Source organism: Salmo salar, chromosome 04, assembly GCF_965601325.2.
Source record: "Salmo salar chromosome 04, fSalSal1, whole genome shotgun sequence".
In the NCBI taxonomy this organism is placed as follows: Eukaryota; Metazoa; Chordata; class Actinopteri; order Salmoniformes; family Salmonidae; genus Salmo; species Salmo salar.
In genome coordinates this window covers 22,074,788-22,094,095 of record NC_138294.1, presented here as the reverse complement: position 1 = coordinate 22,094,095, position 19,308 = coordinate 22,074,788, and the positions used below count along the sequence as shown (strand labels likewise).

Sequence of the window (19,308 nt, the reverse complement as noted above, 5' to 3'; positions counted from 1 at the left end):
AGATTAAACGCTCCAATTCAGTGTGAGCCTCAGCCGAACAGTAATATGAAGAGCAAAGTAAAACACTTACATTTTGATAGAGCGTTCAGCCCTGATAATTTAACTGACCATCATTTCTATTCATTCTCCCTTCACTCCATCAACAGTCGAACATGTGCTGATTCTATTATTTTTCTTTTTTTCTTCTATATGAATGACATTTGAATTCAACTGTCAAAAAAAACGTATGCATGAACGAGCCTGAAGTGACTTCAAATTGCTCTCTAAAGTGCTTCCCAGTGCAAAAAAAGCTAGAACTTGGTAATAATTCAGATACCTTAAGCTTTGTTCTGCTTTCTGTTTGCTTTCTGTGAATTTTGAAGGTTGCCTTGGAGGTTCAGAGAAATAATTGCCTTTAACCTGAACTTTAGCAGGGAGCTTGCTGCAAACACAAATACAATAAATGTTTTATGCTGTACATTCATTGAACACTGGTTACTTTAATAATGTTTACATACTGTTTTACAAACTTCATATGAATATACTGTATCCTAGTCAAGGCTCATCCTATATAACTACTGCTGTACAGTCGTGGCCAAAGGTTTTGAGAATGACACAAATATTAATTTTCACAGTCTGCTGCCTCAGCTCGTATGATGGCAATTTGCATATACTCCAGAATGTTATGAAGAGTGATCAGATGAATTGCAATTAATTGCAAAGTCCCTCTTTGCCATGCAAATGAACTGAATCCCCCAAAAGCATTTCCACTACATTTCAGCCCTGCCACAAAAGGACGAGTTGATATCATGTCAGTGATTCTCTCGTTAACACAGGTGTCAGTGTTGACGAGGACAAGGCTGGAGATCACTCTGTCATGCTGATTGAGTTCGAATAACAGACTGGAAGCTTCAAAAGGAGGGTGGTGCTTGGAATCATTGTTCTTCCTCTGTCAAACATGGTTACCTACAATGAAACACATGCCGTCATCATTGCTTTGCACAAAAAGGGCTTCACAGGCAAGGATATTGCTGCCAGTAAGATTGCACCTAAATCAACCATTTATCGGATCATCAAGAACTTCAAGGAGAGCGGTTCAATTGTTGTGAAGAAGGCTTCAGGGCACCCAAGAAAGTCCAGCAAGCGCCAGGACCGTCTCCTAAAGTTGATTCAGCTGCGGGATCGGGCACCACCAGTACAGAGCTTGCTCAGGAATGGCAGCAGGCAGGTGTGAGTGCATTTGCACGCACAGTGAGGCGAAGACTTTTGGAGGATGGCCTGGTGTCAAAAAGGGCAGCAAAGAAGCCACTTCTCTCCAGGAAAAACATCAGGGACAGACTGATATTCTGCAAAAGGTACAGGGATTGGACTACTGAGGACTGGGGTAAAGTCATTTTCTCTGATGAATCCCCTTTCCGATTGTTTGGGGCATCCGGAAAAAAGCTGGTCTGGAGAAGACAAGGTGAGCGCTACCATCAGTCCTGTGTCATGCCAACAGTAAAGCATCCTGAGACTATTCATGTGTGGGGTTGCTTCTCAGCCAAGGGAGTGGGCTCACTCACAATTTTGCCTAACAACACAGCCATGAATAAAGAATGGTACCAACACATCCTCCGAGAGCAACTTCTGCCAACCATCCAGGAACAGTTTGGTGACGAACAATGCCTTTTCCAGCATGATAAAGCACCTTGCCACAAGGCAAAAGTGATAACTAAGTGGCTCGGGGGACAAAACATCGATATTTTGGGTCCATGGCCAGGAAACTCCCCAGACCTTAATCCCATTGAGAACTTGTGGTCAATTCTCAAGAGGCGGGTGGACAAACAAAACCCCACAAATTCTGACAAACTCCAAGCATTGATTATGCAAGAATGGTCTGCCATCAGTCAAGATGTGGCCCAGAAGTTAATTGACAGTATGCCAGGGCAGATTGCAGAGGTCTTGAAAAAGAAGGGTCAACACTGCAAATATTGACTTTTTGCATCAACTTCATGTAATTGTCAATAAAAGCCGTTGACACTTATGAAATGCTTGTAATTATACTTCAGTATTCCATAGTAACATCTGAAAAACATTTCTAAAGACACCTTTGGCCACGACTGTGCACACCTGTTCTATTCATATACTGTCCTTACTGTCTATACACACCATTCACATACATACAGTACCAGTCAAACGTTTGGACACTCCTATTCATTCAAGTGCTTTTCTTTCTTTTTACTATTTTCTACATTGTAGAATAATAGTGAATACATCAAAACTATGAAATAACACATATGGAATCATGTAGTAACCAAAAAAGAGTTAAACAAATCAAAATGTATTTTATATTTGAGATTCTTCAAAGTAGTCACCCTTTGCCTTGATGACAGCTTTACACACTATTGGCATTCTCTCAACCAGCTTCATGAAGTCGTCACCTGGAATGCATTTCAATTAACAGGTGTGCCTTGTTAAAAGTTAATTTGTTGAATTTCTTTCCTTCTTAATGCGTTTAAGCTAATCAGTTGTGCTGTGACAAGGGTTGGTACACAGAAGATTTGGCAAAATACCAAGTCCATATTATGGCAAGAACAGCTCAAATAAGCAAAGAGAAACAACAGTCCATCATTACTTTAAGACATGAAGGTCAGTCAATACGGAACATTTGAAGAACTTTGTGTAGTCGCAAAAACCATCAAGCGGTATGATGTAACTGGCTCTCATGAGGACCGCCACAGGAAAGGAAGACCCAGAGTTACCTCTGCTGCAGAGGATAAGTTCATTAGAGTCACCAGCCTCAGAAATTGCAGCCCAAATAAATGTTTCACAGAGTTCAAGTAACAGACACATCTATCTCAACATCAACTGTTCAGAGGAGACTATGTGAATCAGGCCTTCATGGTCGAATTGCTGCAAAGAAACCACTACTGAAGGACATCAATAAGAAGAGGAGACTTGCTTGGGCCAAGAAAGACGAGCAATAGACATTAGATCGGTGGAAATTTGTCCTTTGGTCTGATGAGTCCAAATTTGAGATTTTTCGTTCCACCCGCCGTGTGTTTGTGAGACGCAGAGTAGGTTAATGGACGATCTCCGCATGTGTGGTTCCCACTAGAGGTCAACCGATTAATCGGAATGTCCGATTAATTAGGGCCGATTTCAAGTTTTCATAACAATCGGTAATCAGTATTTTTGGCCACCGATTTGCCAATTTTTTTTTTTACACCTTTATTTAGCTAGGCAAATCAGATTAAGAACACATTCTTATTTTCAATGATGGCCTAGGAACGGGGGTTAACTGCCTTGTTCAGGGGGGATTAGGGGATTCGTTTTTGCAACCTTCCGGTTACTAGTCCAACGCTCTAACCACCTGCTTTACATTGCACTCCACGAGGAGCCTGCATGGCAGGCTGACTACCTGTTATGCGAGGGCAGCAAGAAGCCAAGGTAAGTTGCTAGCTAGCGTTAAACTTATCTTATAAAAAACTATCAATCTCAACATAATCACTAGTTAACTACACATTGTTGATGATATTACTAGTTTATCTAACGTATCCTGCGTTGCATATAATCGATGCGGTGCCTGTTAATTTCTCATTGAATCACAGCCTACTTCGACAAACGGGTGTTGATTTAACAAGCACATTTGCGAAAAAAGCACTGTCGTTGCACCAATGTACCTAACCATAAACATCAATGCCTTTCTTTAAAACCAATACACAAGTATATATTTTTAAACCTGCATATTTAGTTAATATTGCCTGCTAACATGAAATTGTGTCACTTATCTTGCGTTCATTGCACGCAGAGTCAGGGTATATGCAACAGTTTGGGCCGCCTGGCTCGTTGCGAACTAATTTGCCAGAATGTGCCAGAATGTTACATGCACCCAATGACATAACATTGAAGGTTATGCAATGTAACAGGAATATTTAGACTCAGGGATGCCACCCGTTAGATAAAATACGGAACGATTCCGTATTTCACTGAAAGAAAAAACTTTAGTTCTCGAGATGATAGTTTCCGGATTCAACCATATTAATGACCTAAGGCTCGTATTTCTGTGTGTTATTATGTTATAATTAAGTCTATGATTTGATATTTGATAGAGCAGTCTGACTGAGCGATGGTTAGGCACCAGCAGGCTCGTAAGCATTCATTCAAACGGCACTTCCGTGCATTTTGCCAGCAGCTCTTCGCTGTGCTTCAAGATGTTTATGACTTCAAGCCGGGTGGGTATAATTTGTGGAACGTTCCAATAGGAATCTATTCCAAAAACTTCGTAAATAACAAGGTTGCCAAAAAACAACGCATACAAAGTTGTATAGCGGCAGAATAAGATACTGGGTAGGGAGTGGTCTATTTCATTGCGTTTTCACTCATCACATTTATTCCGAAAAATGTCTGTCCTCACTCTGGTTGCCTATGGACAAACATTAAGAATAAGCTACGTGGTGAGTTGATGCCTATTCGGCAGCTAGTTAGTTAGGTTTGTATGCGTTGCTACTTTGTATGCGTTGTTGGTTCGCAACCTTTTACTTTACGTTTTTTGGAACAGATTCCTGTTGGAACGTTCCACAAATTATACCCACCCCTTCAAGCCTATCAACTCCCATGATTAGGCTGGTGTAACCGATGTGAAATGGATAGCTAGTTAGCGGGTGCGCGCTAATAGCGTTTCAAACGTCACTCGCTCTGAGACTTGGGAGTGGTTGTTCCCCTTGCTCTGCATGGGTAACGCTGCTTCGAGGGTGGCTGTTGTCGATGTGTTCCTGGTTCGAGCCCAGGTAGGAGCGAGGAGAGGGACGGAAACTATACTGTTACACTGGCAATACTAAAGTGCCTATAAGAACATCCAATAACAAAGGTATATGAAATACAAATCGTATAGAGAGAAATAGTCCTATAATTCCTATAATAACTACAACCTAAAACTTCTTACCTGGGAATATTGAAGACTCATGTTAAAAGGAACCACCAGCTTTCATATGTTCCCATGTTCTGAGCAAGGCACTTAAACGTTAGCTTTCTTACATGGCACATATTGCACTTTTACCTTCTTCTCCAACACTTTGTTTTGCATTATTTAAACCAAATTGAACATGTTTCATTATTTATTTGAGGCTAAATTGATTTTATTGATGTATTATATGAAGTTAAAATAAGTGTTCATTCAGTATTGTTGTAATTGTCATTATTACAAATAAATAAATATGCAAAAAAATCAGCCGATTAATCGGCACCGGCTTTTTCGGGCCTCCAATAATCGGTATCGGCGGTGAAAAATCATAATCGGCCGACATCTAGTTCCCAACCCACCGTGAAGCATGGAGGAGGTGGTGTGATGGTGTGGGGGTGCGTTGCTGGTGACACTGTCAGTGATTTATTTAGAATTCAAGGCACACTTAACCAGCATGGCTACCACAGAATTCTGCAGTAATATGCCATCTCATCTGGTTTGCGCTTAGTGGGTTTATCATTTGTTTTTCAACAGGACAATGACCCAACACACCTCTATTTGACCAAGAAGGACAGTGATGGAATGCTGCATCAGATGACCTGGGCTTTACAATCACCCGACCTCAACCAAATTGAGATAGTTTGGGATGAGTTGGACCGCAGAGTGAAGGAAAAGCAGCCAACAAGTGCTCAGCATATGTGGGAACTCCTTCAAGACTGTTGGAAAAGCATTCCAGGTGAAGCTGTTTGAGAGAATGCCAAGAGTGCAAAGCTGTCATCAAGGCAAAGGGTGGCTACTTTGAAGAATCTAAAATCTAAATATATTTATTTAACACTTTTTTTGGTTACTACATGATTCCATGTATGTTATTTCATAGTTTTGATGTATTCACTATTATTCTACAATGTGGAAAATAGTAAAAATAAAGAAATATTTATTTGCATTCCTGACTGACATTACTCAATCTGATATGACTTAATTTCTTGTTATTTTATTTTACTTTTGCATTATGTGAGCATTGTTATTGTATTGCTAGATATTGCTGCATTGTTGGAGCTAAAAACATACGCATTTTGCTGCATTGGCGATAACATCTGCAAAACTGTGTACGTGACCAATAAACTTAGATTTTATTTGAAGTCATAACCGGAGGGGGAAGAATAAGCTTTTATGAAATGCTACTTTTAAAAACACCGTGGCGCAGATAGGGCTTCGTAATCTCTCCTTCTCTCTCACTCACTCTCTCACACACACACACACTCCTCAAAGGTGTGTATAATCATATTAGTCATCGCAGGGCAGGCAAAATATTTCCCTTCCTGGTTTGATGTCTTTTGAGGATTTAGGAGTCGTCGTTACGCCAAAGTGGCTAACTGCCAAGCCCTGAAATTAATCTGTGCATTTACAGTGTCTTTTCTGATCATAGAAATGGGAGAGAAAAGGAACACTGCAATTACTCCATGGGGTATCTACCAAAAAAGACCCATTGACAAATGGGTTAAAGTGGACCATTATGTTTCCTGTCTGTTTCCAAAAGCTGCTGAAAAGTAGGCTCTTCTGAGGCCCTGCATCATCTTTTTTTTTCAAGAGATGCTGAAGTATCATGGCATGTAGGTGGAAATGTGGTTATTGTGGTTCAAATAGACCCCTCACTAAATGGACCCCTCACAAATGGACCCCTATAGCACTTTGCCTCAGAAGAGACTACTTTTCAGCAGCTTTTGGAAACAGACAAGACACCAGAGTCATAATGATTCACTTTAACACTTCCCATTTGTCAATGGGTCTTTTTTCTTCGATTCCCTGTGGAGTAATTGTGGTGTTTCTCTTCTCTCCCCTAGTAGCAGCGGGTTAATGCCCTATGGGTAGCTGCATGGCTATGACGAGCAATTTGAGCTACAGGGCTACAACTTGACCTTGGTTATGTTCAGTAGGGGCACGCAGTAGTAAAATCTCTTCAGATAGTACTTCCCTGTTTCACAACATTTCAAAACGTTTCCCCTCAATTGAACAAAACAATAGAGGCATTCTGTAATGCTATTATCTCATCTCAGAGATCCTGATAGCACATTCATATGTTAGCTCTGAGAACAAACACACTCCTGAATGGTAAATCAACAGACGTTCCTCATGAGAGTCGTATTGGAGTGGTTTACTGTTGGCTGAAGGCGATATGGCTGTGTTTACACAGGCAGCCAATTTGTGATATTTTTCCACTAATTGGCCTTTTGACCAATCAAATCAGCTCTGAGAAAGATTAGATGTGTAAAGATCAGAATTGGGCTGCCTGTGTAAATGCAGCCCATGAGGCACACATCAAAATAAGGGATTTGGAGATAGAGGAACAATAGTAATTTAAAGAGACACACCACAATGAATATGTGCTTTAGAATAACTTTAAAAAGCCATGTAGATATATGAAGAGAGCGATCATGATCATATCGGAGAAATTCAAGTTTTGAATGAGGTGGTATTTTAGCGCTAATCAACCTCCGCTGGACATAATCCAGTTACTTTACAGTTGGACATGATCTAAAATCTAAAAAGTCTCCTCACTTTACTAATCAGAGGGAAGAAGCAGGGGCGGAAATCCCGGGGGGGACGGGGGGGACACGACCCCCCCATCCTGGGAAAAATATTATTTGTCCCCCCCAATATATCACTGAAACATAACTATGTAATTTAAATAATATTAATAATACACAATGAAAGCAATTGTGCTGATTATAGACACTTAATAGCGCGTTTTTAAGTTTCAAAAGATTGCAACCCCCCCACCCTTTGCCTCACAATGGTTTGATCCACTGCCAGTTCCTTAGTTGACAAGGTAACAGAGGGGTCGTATCCACTGTCTGAAAGGCACTCAATGAACGTAACTGACGTGAGGTTAATCCAGTCAATCGCGCACACACACTAGCTGAATATGCAGAGCTAGCGCGCAAATATTAACTATTAAGCTAGCTAGTACCTATTCCATTTATGTGGCCTCGTCAAAGATGGAATCTTTGCTATCGTCAATTTATTCCAAGATCAGCATGCAGATGATGTAAGTTAGTGCTTCAAAGTCCCTGTGATAAGGTTAGCGATAAACTGAAGTCCAAATTGAACAGAACTACACTCTCTTCTACCATTGTCTTAAATATATTTAATGGTCTCGTTGCAAAAGCTAAATTGTCGCAAGGGAACTTTTATTTATTTATTTTATTTCACCTTTATTTAACCCGGGTAGCAAAGATTATAGCAAACACCACTGAAATGGAATTGGTGCTCGCTAGCTTTGCAAATTCAGCTATTGTTGGAAGCCAGCCAATATGAAACAAACTATTAAAATTACAAAAGGTTGCAGCATATGTTGTGTAAATGGTGAACTCATACAGCTGTCAACTCTTGCCATTTTAATCCGTTTCACATTTGCTAGCTACCTTTTAGATCGAAGCCCAAATAGAATGATAAAAGATAAGATGATAGAAGCCCATCTCCTACTGTAAATAACCTACACACTGTGTGTGTGTGTAGCCAGCCAGCCAGGTAGAAAAATGGCAGAAAAATAAAAGACGGACATCAGAGTATTTTTCAGTACACCAAAACGCAAAGTAAGAACCCTAGTAGCCTAATATCTCAAAGACTAGTTGATAAAATGTTCATAAGAAATAAATGAAATTCTAATGGAAATGTTTCACAATGATGTCATTAGGCAGAGCAGGCAACAGATGGCACACAGACAGCAGAGTTGGGGACAGATATGCAGGGACAGACTGGCAGAGACAGGGAGTCTCAGGTAAGTTTGTTGAGTCTTTGTTTGGCAACATTATGAAAGGTTCTCAATTTTTTTGACTTATAAAATAGGAACATAATTGGAAAATGCCATGGATACCCCCACTCTCAACTTAAACTGGTGACTGAACTAAGATTTGTTAAAGGCAATGGTATTGCTGTTGTGATTAGTTGTGTAGTTTTGGGTACCGGTAGTTAGGAGTACAGCAAACACCTTATATCTTTGGTTCCTCAATATACATTTACCATATTACAATGTAGGCTATGTGTTACAGCACAAAGTTGATATCAGATTTTCGCCCCTGGGAAGAAGGATAGGAAACTGTTGGATAATTGAAAATAAGCTCCAATGTAAAATGAAGCATGAGGTTGAAAAGAAAAATGTGTGTTTACTGCTTAGAGTTCCATTCTCTATTAGGGACAGACGTGAGATTTAGAGAACACATCTGATAAACCTTGTGATGAAAAAACAAGGACAGTGTTGACTTCTAAAAGTCAACTGATGCTACCAATTAGCATAGAATACATTTCAGACTTTTCTTTCCTTTTTTTAGGTAATGTTGCCATGACAACTGTTCAATAAACTGAGGATACTTTATGAAGTCACTTCACCCACATGAGAGTAAAGGATGCTACAGTTTATGTGAGGGATAACTGTGTCTGTTTTCACACATCCACGCCAGCTTGTTTTCAGTACAAAGAATATATTCTAACTACTCAGGTAGAGCCTAAGAGGCTGATATCATTACAGTCACAACTGTGATCCTGTGAAACCCTGCACTTTGAGTAATTTACATCTCTCTCAAGCTGACACGGGACACAGCGCAAAATAATTGCCAAGCCAAGAGGTAATCCCAATCTTTAAAGGAGTGCAATTTTCATTTATATTGTCCTATAATTCCAATTTCATTGCCATCTGAAGACACTAGGTCCACGCCTGTTAAAAGTCTAAATGACCCCAGGGTTTCACACACACGAAGACAGACAGGGAACTCATCTTCTGATCCACACCTCATAAAGGGCAGGTCAAGAGGTGTTGGAGCTGGCTACCAATATTTCATGACTTCTCCTTCTCAGACTCCCAGGCTTTGAAGGCTACGACACAGACACACACACACACACACACACAATGCGCGTGTGTATGCAAACAGACACACACATACACACACACAGCAAAGGAATGTTTTGAACAAAGCAGGCCGCCACCCTAAGCACTGTGCATCTGTTCATGCCCTTTCACCTATTGTGCTTTCACCTGCTATAAATATTCTAATGTAGACAGTATAATGGGTATCTATACTATGTTTTTCTAGGCTAGTATCAGGTCAAGAATAACTCCAGAGTACAACGTTTTCTTCTCTCCAGTTCTATCCAGAATAGAAAATCAGTATGCATTGAGCTAGCTAATCGACCTAGCCTCTGAAAATCTGAAGAGTGTTGTTTTCTGCAAAGAGGTGGGATTCTTGGTCAGGGTTGTTCTTGTTCAGGGTTGTCCTGGACTCATTGTGAACTGTGAGACTGTTCCTTTTGGTCTGGATTTTGTCCTTCAATGTCCTTGCAGCACTGGCGGTGAACCACTTAAAAATATATCTGAAAGAAACACTACTTCAAGGTAAAGTTAGGTAGGAGGCTATTGATTAAGTACATGCTTTAAAGGCTGATTCTTAAATACTTTTCCCCAACATTCCAGATATTTTCTGACACGCACGATACAGGATGTTATTTTTGCAACTGTCTTAGGTAAGAGAACTTTGTGGGTATGTCACGGCTGTCGTAAGGAGAAGCAGACCAAAGTGCAGCGTGTGTGTCGTTCCACATTTTATTTACAATGTGAAACTATGCGATACATAAACATAAACAAAACAACAAACCATGACACAGAGTTGAAACATACACTACTCAAAAACAATCTCCCACAAACCCAGGTGGAAAAAAAACCTACTTAAGTATGATCTCCAATTAGAGACAACGAGGACCAGCTGCCTCTAATTGGAGATCATCCCAAACAAAACCCCAACATAGAAACACAAAACTAGAACCTGACAACATAGAAATAGAAAAGATAGAAAAAAAACTGTCACGCCCTGACCTACTCTACCATAGAAAATAACATCTTTCTATGGTCAGGACGTGACAGTACCCCCCAAAGGTGCGGACTCCGACCGCACCTAAACAAAACAACAACAACCCCCCCATCCAAAAAAAGGGAGGGTAGGGTGGGTTACTTCTCCTCCCGCGGATCCTCCAACAGAGGAGGCGGCTCCGGTTCGGGGCGTAACCCCCGCTCTGCCCGCTGATCCCTCTGCTTCTGTGCCACCGGGCTGTGGATCGTCGGTGGAGGAACCGGACTGTAGATCATCGCCGGAGGCTCCGTACTGCAACCTTCCGCCGGAGGTTCCGGACTGCAGACCGCCGCCGGAGGTTCTGGACAGCAGACCATCGCCGGAGGTTCCGGACTGCAGACCGCCGTCGGAGGTTCCGGACTACAGACCATCGCGCCATAGACTCTGGACTGCAGACCGCCGCCGAAGACTCTGGGACTGCAGGCCGTCGCCGGAGACTCTGGGCTGCAGGCCGTCGCCGGAGACTCTGGGATGCAGGCCGTTGCCGAAGACTCTGGGCTGCAGGCCGAACTGGGGAACATCGCTGGAAGGTCCAAACTGGGGAACGTCGCTGGAGGGTCCGGACTTGGGAACGTCGCTGGAGGGTCCGGACTGTGGACCGTCTCAGGAGGTTCTGGACTGTGGACCGTCTCAGGAGGTTCCAGACTGTGGCCCGTCTCAGGAGGTTCCGGACTGTGGCCCGTCTCAGGAGGTTCCGGACTGTGGGCCGTCTCAGGAGGTTCTGGACTGTATGCCGTCTCAGGAGGTTCCGGACTGTAGGCCGTCTCAGGAGGTTCCGGACTGTAGGCCGTCTCAGGAGGTTCCGGACTATAGGCCGTCTCAGGAGGTTCCGGACAGTAAGCCGTCTCAGGAGGTTCCGGACTGTAGGCCGTCTCAGGAGGTTCCGGACTGTAAAACTACAGGCAAGCACAGGATATACTGGGCCGTGGAGGCGCACTGGAGATCTCGAGCGTAGAGCTGGCACAACCTGCCCTGGCTGGATGCTCAACCTAGCTCGACAAATGCGGGGCGCAGGCACAGATCGCACCGGCCTGTGAATGCGCACTGGTGACACAGTGCGTATCACCGCATAACACGGTGCTTGCTTCGTCACTCGCTCCCCACGGTAAGCACGGGGAGTTGGCTCAGGTCTCCAACCTGACTCTGCCAATCTCCCCGTGGGGTTGCCTCTCCCACTTGCCTTGTGGTTGGTATAGTGCCTCGTAATATCGCCGCTCCGCTTTAGCTGCCTCAATCTCTTCTTTCGGACGGCGATACTCCCCAGCCTGACTCCAGGGTCCTTTCCCGTCCAGAATTTCCTCCCAAGTCCATTCCTGTTTCTCCTGGGTACGCTGCTTGGTCCTTTGGTGGTGGGAGATTCTGTCACGGCTGTCGTAGAAAATAACATCTTTCTATGGTCAGGACGTGATAGGGTAAACGCAAATGGTTATTTTCCTCTATGCCCTATGTGTATTCAAACTAAAACCTTATGGAGAAATAAGCCCTAATGCTTTGAAAATATACACTTTTCCCACCAACCAACGCTGTAAAACACAATCAAGGTGGAAAGTAAGTAAAATCCACACAGTTGAGCATACTTAAAAATCTCTTATATTCTCCAGACAGATAGCTAGACAGACAGACAGGCTGATCAATAAACAGTACAGTGACCTTGCCGCTGTAAATCTGAACTCAGCAGTGGATCAAGGCTTGACAGGTCCTGTGGGGGATGGCTCGAATCAAAATAAGAGGAAGACATACTACTCAGACCAGACTAACCCTGTCTTAGTGTACTCTCCATAGAGATACACACATCACTCTATCCATCTCCGGGGTACTCCCCCTCTCTCTAAACAGTCTCCTCTGCTTATTCTGTTCTGTTCTGTTTTTTCTCCTCTCCACTGATCTGTTCCTTCTAATCCTGTACTGTATAGTGTACTCTTCCTCTCTCTCTGAAACCAAAATGTTATTTGTTTTTTCCTCTCCTGTCCTATATTTATTCTGTTAATCTGTTCTGTTCATCTGTTCTGTTCATCTGTTCTGTTCTGTTCATCTGTTCTGTTCATCTGTCCTGTTCTGTCCTGTTCTGTTTATCTGTTCTATTCTGTCCTGTTCTGTTAATATGTCCTGTCCTGTTTTGTTCTGTCCTGTTCTGTCCTGTTCTGTTGTCACGGTTGTGTGGAGAGACGGACCAAGGCGCAGCGTGATTAAAGTTCCACATCTTTATTTAGTGCCAACTTCCAAACAAAACCAGAAAACGATCAACGAACCGTGACATCAGAGGTGCTACATGCACTTAACTCAAAACAAGATCCCACATAACACAGTGGGGAAATGGCTGCCTAAATATGATCCCCAATCAGAGACAACGAAAAACAGCTGCCTTTGATTGGGAACTATACCAGGCCCACATAGAAATAAACAACCTAGATTACCCACCCTAGTCACACCCCGACCTAACCAACATAGAGAATAAAAGGCTCTCTATGGTCAGGGCGTGACAGTACCCCCCCAAAGGTGCGGACTCCGGCCGCAAAACCTAACTCAATAGGGGAGGATTCGGGTGGGCATCTAGCGTTGGTGGCGGCTCTGGAGCAGGTCGTAACCCCCGCCCAGACCCCGGATCCGGCCATGGCGCCGGGCTGAACGTTGTGCCTGGACTGGGCACTGGCGCAGAGGAAGGCTCCGGCCATGGAGCTGGGTTGAATACCGAGCCCGGACTGGGCACTGGCGCAGAGGAAGGCTCCGGCCTTGGAATTGGACTGGACACCTTGCCTGGAAGCTCCGGACCGTTGACCCTCGCTGGAAGTTCCGGACCGTGGACTGTCGCTGGAGGTTCCGGACCGTGGACCGTCGCAGGAGGTTCTGAACCGTGGACTATGGCAAGACGGTTCCAGACCATGGACCATCTCAGGAGGTTCCGTACTGTGGACCGTCGCAGGAGGTTCTGGACTGTGGACCATCGCAGGAGCATCCGGACTGTGGACCGTCGCAGGAGGCTCCGGACTGTGGACCGTCGCAGGAGGTTCCGGACTGTGGACCGTCGCCGGAGGTTCCGGACTGTGGACCGTCGCCGGAAGCTCTGGACTGTGAACCGTCGCCGGAGGCTCTGGACTGTGAACCGTCGCCGGAAGCTCTGGATTGGGAACCATCGCAGGAAGCTCTGGACTGGGAACCGTCGCCGGAAGCTCTGAACTGTGAACCGTCGCCGGAAGCTCTGGATTGGGAACCGTCGCAGGAAGCTCTGGACTGGGAACCGTCGCCGGAAGCTCTGGACTGTGAACCATCGCCGGAAGCTCCGGACTGTGAATGCGCACTGGAGGCGTAGTGCGTGGAGCCGGTACAGGTGGCACCGGACTGGTGACACGTACTTCAGGGCGAGTGCGGGGAGCAGGCACAGGACGTACCGGACTGGGGAGGCGCACCGGAGGCCTGAGGCATGGGACCGGCACAGGTTGCACCGGACTGGTGACACGCTCTTCAGGGCGAGTGCGAGGAGCAGGCACAGGACGTACTGGACTGAGGAGGCGCACTGGAGGCCTGATGCGTGGGGCCGGCACAGGTTGCACCGGACTGGTGACATGCTCTTCAGGGCGAGTGCGGGGAGGAGGCATAGGACGTACTGGGCTGTGGAGGCGCACTGGAGACCTGGTAAGTAGAGCCGGCACAAATTGTGACACACTTCGCACGGCGAGTGCGGGGAGCTGGCACAGGACGTACTGGGCTGTGAAGGCGTACTGGAGACCTGGTGCGTGGAGCTGGCACAGTTTTTACCAGACTGCTAGCATGCTCCTCAGGATGAGTACGGAGAGCTGACTCAGGTGGCATCAAACAGATAACAAGCTCCTTAGGGTGAATGTCGTGCATCATACACCAACACAACAACTCTCTCATTTCTCTCTCCTCCAATTTCTCCATCAACTCACTGACGTTCTCTGACTCTCCGTTCACTCTCCTCCAATTTCTCCCTCTTCTCCCAGATTGGCTCTGGTTCGCTCCTCGGCTCCGCCGACCACCCCATGTGCCCCCCCAAAAAACATTTTGGGGCTGTCCTTTGGGCTTTCCTTGTCGCTGCGAACCCCGGCGTCGTCACCGACCTCCCTTCTCTCCTTGCGTCTGCCACCAAGGAAGGCGATCCTGTCCAGGATCCTTTCCCATCCAAAATCTCTTCCGAAGTCCAGGATACTCTCTCCTTCTGGGCACGCTGCTTGGTCCTGTTGTGGTGGGATCTTCTGTCATGGTTGTGTGGAGAGACGGACCAAGGCGCAGTGTGAATAAAGTTCCACATCTTTATTTAGTGCCAACTTCCAAACAAAACAAGTAAACAATCAACGAACCGTGACATCAGAGGTGCTACATGCACTTAACTCAAAACAAGATCCCACAAAACACAGTGGGGAAATGGCTGCCTAAATATGATCCCCAATCAGAGTCAACGAAAAACAGTTGCCTCTGATTGGGAACCATACCAGGCCAACATAGAAATAAACAACCTAGATTACCCACCCTAGTCACACCCCGATCTAACCAACATAGAGAATAAAAGGCTCTCTATGGTCAGGGCGTGACATCTGTCCTGTTTTGTTCACCTCTCCTGTTCTGTTCTGTTCTGTACTGTCCTGTTCGTCTGTCCTGTTCTGTTCTGTTCTGTCTGTTCAGTCCTATCCTGTCGTGTTCTGTTCATCTGTTCTGTTCTGTCCTGTTTTATTCACCTCTCCTGTTCTGTCCTGTTCTGTACTGTTCTCGTTATCTGTCCTCTACTGTTCTGTCCTGTTCTGTCCTGTCCTATTCATCTGTTCTGTTCTGTCCTGTTCTTTTCATCTGTTCTGTTCTGTCCTGTCCTGTTCTGTTCATCTGTTCTGTTCTGTTGCATTTTCTTCTCTGTGAAGGATAATTTTTCTTCTCCTTCACCTTGTCTGTTTGCTCTCCTCCTCCTCTCCCCCTTATTCTATGGTTCCTCCATTCCCTTTCTGTTTTCTCTCTTCTCCTCCTCTCTACTCTTTCTCTTACTCTTCCCTCTGTTCTTAGAGCATGCTGAGACTGGCAGTCTGTCGGGCTGCGCTCCCTGCACATTGATTCCAGTAAATTTACCAATTATGTACAGCCTCTGCCTAGGCAGCTCGGGGTCTGGGGCCACAGACTCACTGCACAATGTGCTACTTAATTACACATGCTGAGAATGCTGCTCTCTCGCTCAGCAGAGGAACACGCAGGTATTGCAGGAGTTGTTTTATAAATTACATGCGCTAACACACAGATTCATTTGGGAGTACTTTTAGGTCTCTGTATTCTAACAATGGGAAAGGTTCTTCATATAATGATGGCAGACGATGTGATTTTCAATAGATATCTGCAGTGATACTATAGAACTGACATTTAACAACCCATTTGTGAAGGTTGTTAGGCATTCTGACTTTCTCTGGTCACCAACTGTGACTCAGTAGTAATCTGTCTCTCTCTCTCTCATCATCACTACCAGTCCCATGTGGCGCTGCAAATTAATGTCTGTGTGGATTTGGCATCCAGTTCTGTCTCTCGTCTCTTTCTCTTTCACTATGGATACTGTGTGACACCGTGCCTACAGCCCCTTCCCTCTCTCTCTCTTTCCATTCTATGCCAGGAAAGAAACGAACAAGGGAAGATATTTCACTCTCCCTATGCAAATGTTTGCTCATCAGAGTGCATTGAAGACCCTGGTAGCGGCCGTCGAGGTCGCTCCACTCTCTCTGGAGGGAGAGAGGTTATGAAGTTTTCACCGGCATAAATTTACGAGAGAGAGAGAGAGAGAGAGTGAGAGAGAGAGCGAAAGAGAGAGAGAGAGAGCGCGAGAGAGAGCGCGAGAGAGAGAGAAGTAAAAATCCCCCACCAAACTGCTCCAGCTCCCAACATCTGGGCTGGCTGGGGTTCTCAGTGGCACAGACTTCACTTAGCATTATGGGCTAATTTATTCTCTGATGTTTGTTACACTGAATGACTGCCACTACTAGAAGCCTATATAGGCAGCAGCTGTGACGGTCTTGGAATTTGAGGTTACGGTCAACGAAATAACCGTTCAGGGTTAAACAAGACATTACACTTCGTTATTATCAAGTAATTTCCTTATTATTCAGGTTATTACTCACAAATATTAATTTGTGATTAACAAATGAAGAAATGCCAAGTTGGAGTTGATCTGTCGCATTTTCGTATTGACACAACATTAATGGAGTCACCATAAAGATACATGCCTACCCTGGAAAAATTACTTTGAGGAATAATGTGAGAAACTATTATAATACTGTGAGGAACTATTATATGGCGCCGACAGACATGGCAGCTCTGCTTCTAGCTCCAAAGCAACTTTGCAGTATTTCGTTTTTTTTTGTGTTATTTCTTACATTTATTTGCACCACAACGTGTTTTGTGTTATTACATACAGCCGGAAATAACTTTTGGATATCATAGAGGCGGTAACTCAACAGCATTACGACGAGGGATATTACTTTCCTGAATTGGATCCTTTGTTCATTCCCCCAGGGCTATTTAACTTATCCCAGAGGCTGCTCCAAGATGCTGCGGGCGGAGAAGAGGTATTCGGAGTGGACTTCTAGTCTGACTCAGGAGGCGGGGACACCACCACCGCTTCCGAGTATATTACTCGCCAATGTTCAGTCTCTGGACAATAAAGTAGACGAGCTCAGGGCAAGGATCTCCTTCCAGAGAGACATCAGGGACTGTAACATACTCTGTTTCACGGAATCATGGCTCTCTCCGGATATACTGTCCCAGTCCATACAGCCAGAACTCTCCGGGATGAATAAAGGCAGTGGTGTATGTTTCATGATTAACTACTCATGGTGTGACTGTGAGAGCAGTCCTTTTGTTCATCCGACCTAGAAAACCTCACAATCAAATGTTGGCCGTATTATCTCCCAAGATAATTCTCTTCGGTTATAGTCACAGCCGTGTATATTCCCCCTCAAGCCGATACCACGACAGCCCTCATGGAACTCCACTGGACTTTGTGCAAACTGGAAACCACATATCCTGAGGCTGCATTTATCGTAGCTGGGGATTTTAACAAAGCAAATTTGAGGAAAACGCTACTGAAGTTCTATCAACACATTGGCTGTAGTACTCGTGCTACTAAAACACTTGATCACTGCTACTCGCCCTTCCAGGATGGCTACAAGGCCCTCCCCCACCCTCCCTTCGGCAAATCAGATCACAACACAATTTTTATCCTCCCTTCCTCTAGGCAGAAACTCAAACAGGAAGTACCAGTGCTAAGGTCTATTCAACGCTGGTCTGACCATCAGAATCCATGCTTCAAGATTGTTTTGATCACGCGGACTGGGATATGTTCTCGGTAGCCTCTGAGAATAACAATAACGATGTCATGGACACGGTGACTGAGTTAATCAGGAAGTGTACAGTATAGGGGATGTTGTTCCCACGGTGACTATTAAAACCTACCCAAACCAGAAACGGTGGTTTGCATTAGTGCAAAACTGAAAGTGCAAACCACCGCATTTAACCATGGCAAGGTGACTGGGAATATGATTGAATACAAACAGTGTAGTTATTCTCTCCGTAAGGCAATCAAACAGGCAAAATGTCAGTGCAGAGACAAAGTGGAGTTGCAATTCAATGGCTCAGACACGAGACATATGTGGCAGGGTCTACAGACAATCACAAATTACAAAGGGAAAACCAGCCAAGTCACGGACACCGATGTCTTGCTTCCAGACCAGCTAAACACCTTCATCACCCGCTTTGAGGATAACACAGTGCCACTGACTGATGTGAGTAAGACATTCAAGCTTGTTAACCCTTGCAATGCTGCCAGACCAGACAGCATCCCTAGCCGCGTCCTCAGTGTTTACGGACATATTCAATCTCTCCCTATCCCAGTCCGCTGTCCCTACTTGCTTAAATATATCCACCATTGTTCCTGTACCCAAGAAAGCAAAGGTAACTGAACTAAATTATTACAGCCCCGTAGCAGTCACTTCTGTCATCATGAAGTGCTTTGAGAGGCTAGTTAATGATCATATCACTTCTATCTCACTTGACACCCTAGACCCACTTCAATTTGCTTACCGCCCCAATAGATCCACAGAAGATGCAATCGCCATCGCACTGCACACAAGAGGAATACCTACGTCAGAATTCTGTTCATAGACTACAGCTCAGCCTTCAACCCCATAGTACCTTCCAAGCTCATCATTAAGCTCGGGGCCCTGGGTCTCAACCCCGCCCTGTGCAATTGGGTCCTGGACTTCCTGATGGGCCACCCCCAGGTGGTGAAGGTAGGAAACAACACCTCCACTTTGCTGATCCTCAACACAGGGGCCCCACAAGGGTGCGTGCACAGCCCCCTCCTGTACTTCCTGTTCACCCATGACTGCGTGGCTGCGCATGCCTCCAACTCAATCATCAAGTTTGCAGATGACAACAGTAGTAGGCCTGATTACCAACAATGACGAGACAGCCTACAGGGAGGAGGTGAGGGCCCTGGTGGAGTGGTGC

General features: G+C 44.9%; 1 protein-coding gene across 2 annotated transcripts in view; it reads right to left on the bottom strand.

Annotated features, from left to right (window-relative positions):
* The window catches only part of LOC106602390 (polypeptide N-acetylgalactosaminyltransferase like 6), a 247,826-nt gene that overhangs the window by 184,644 nt on the left and 43,874 nt on the right, over positions 1-19,308 (bottom strand). The window lies entirely within an intron of this gene.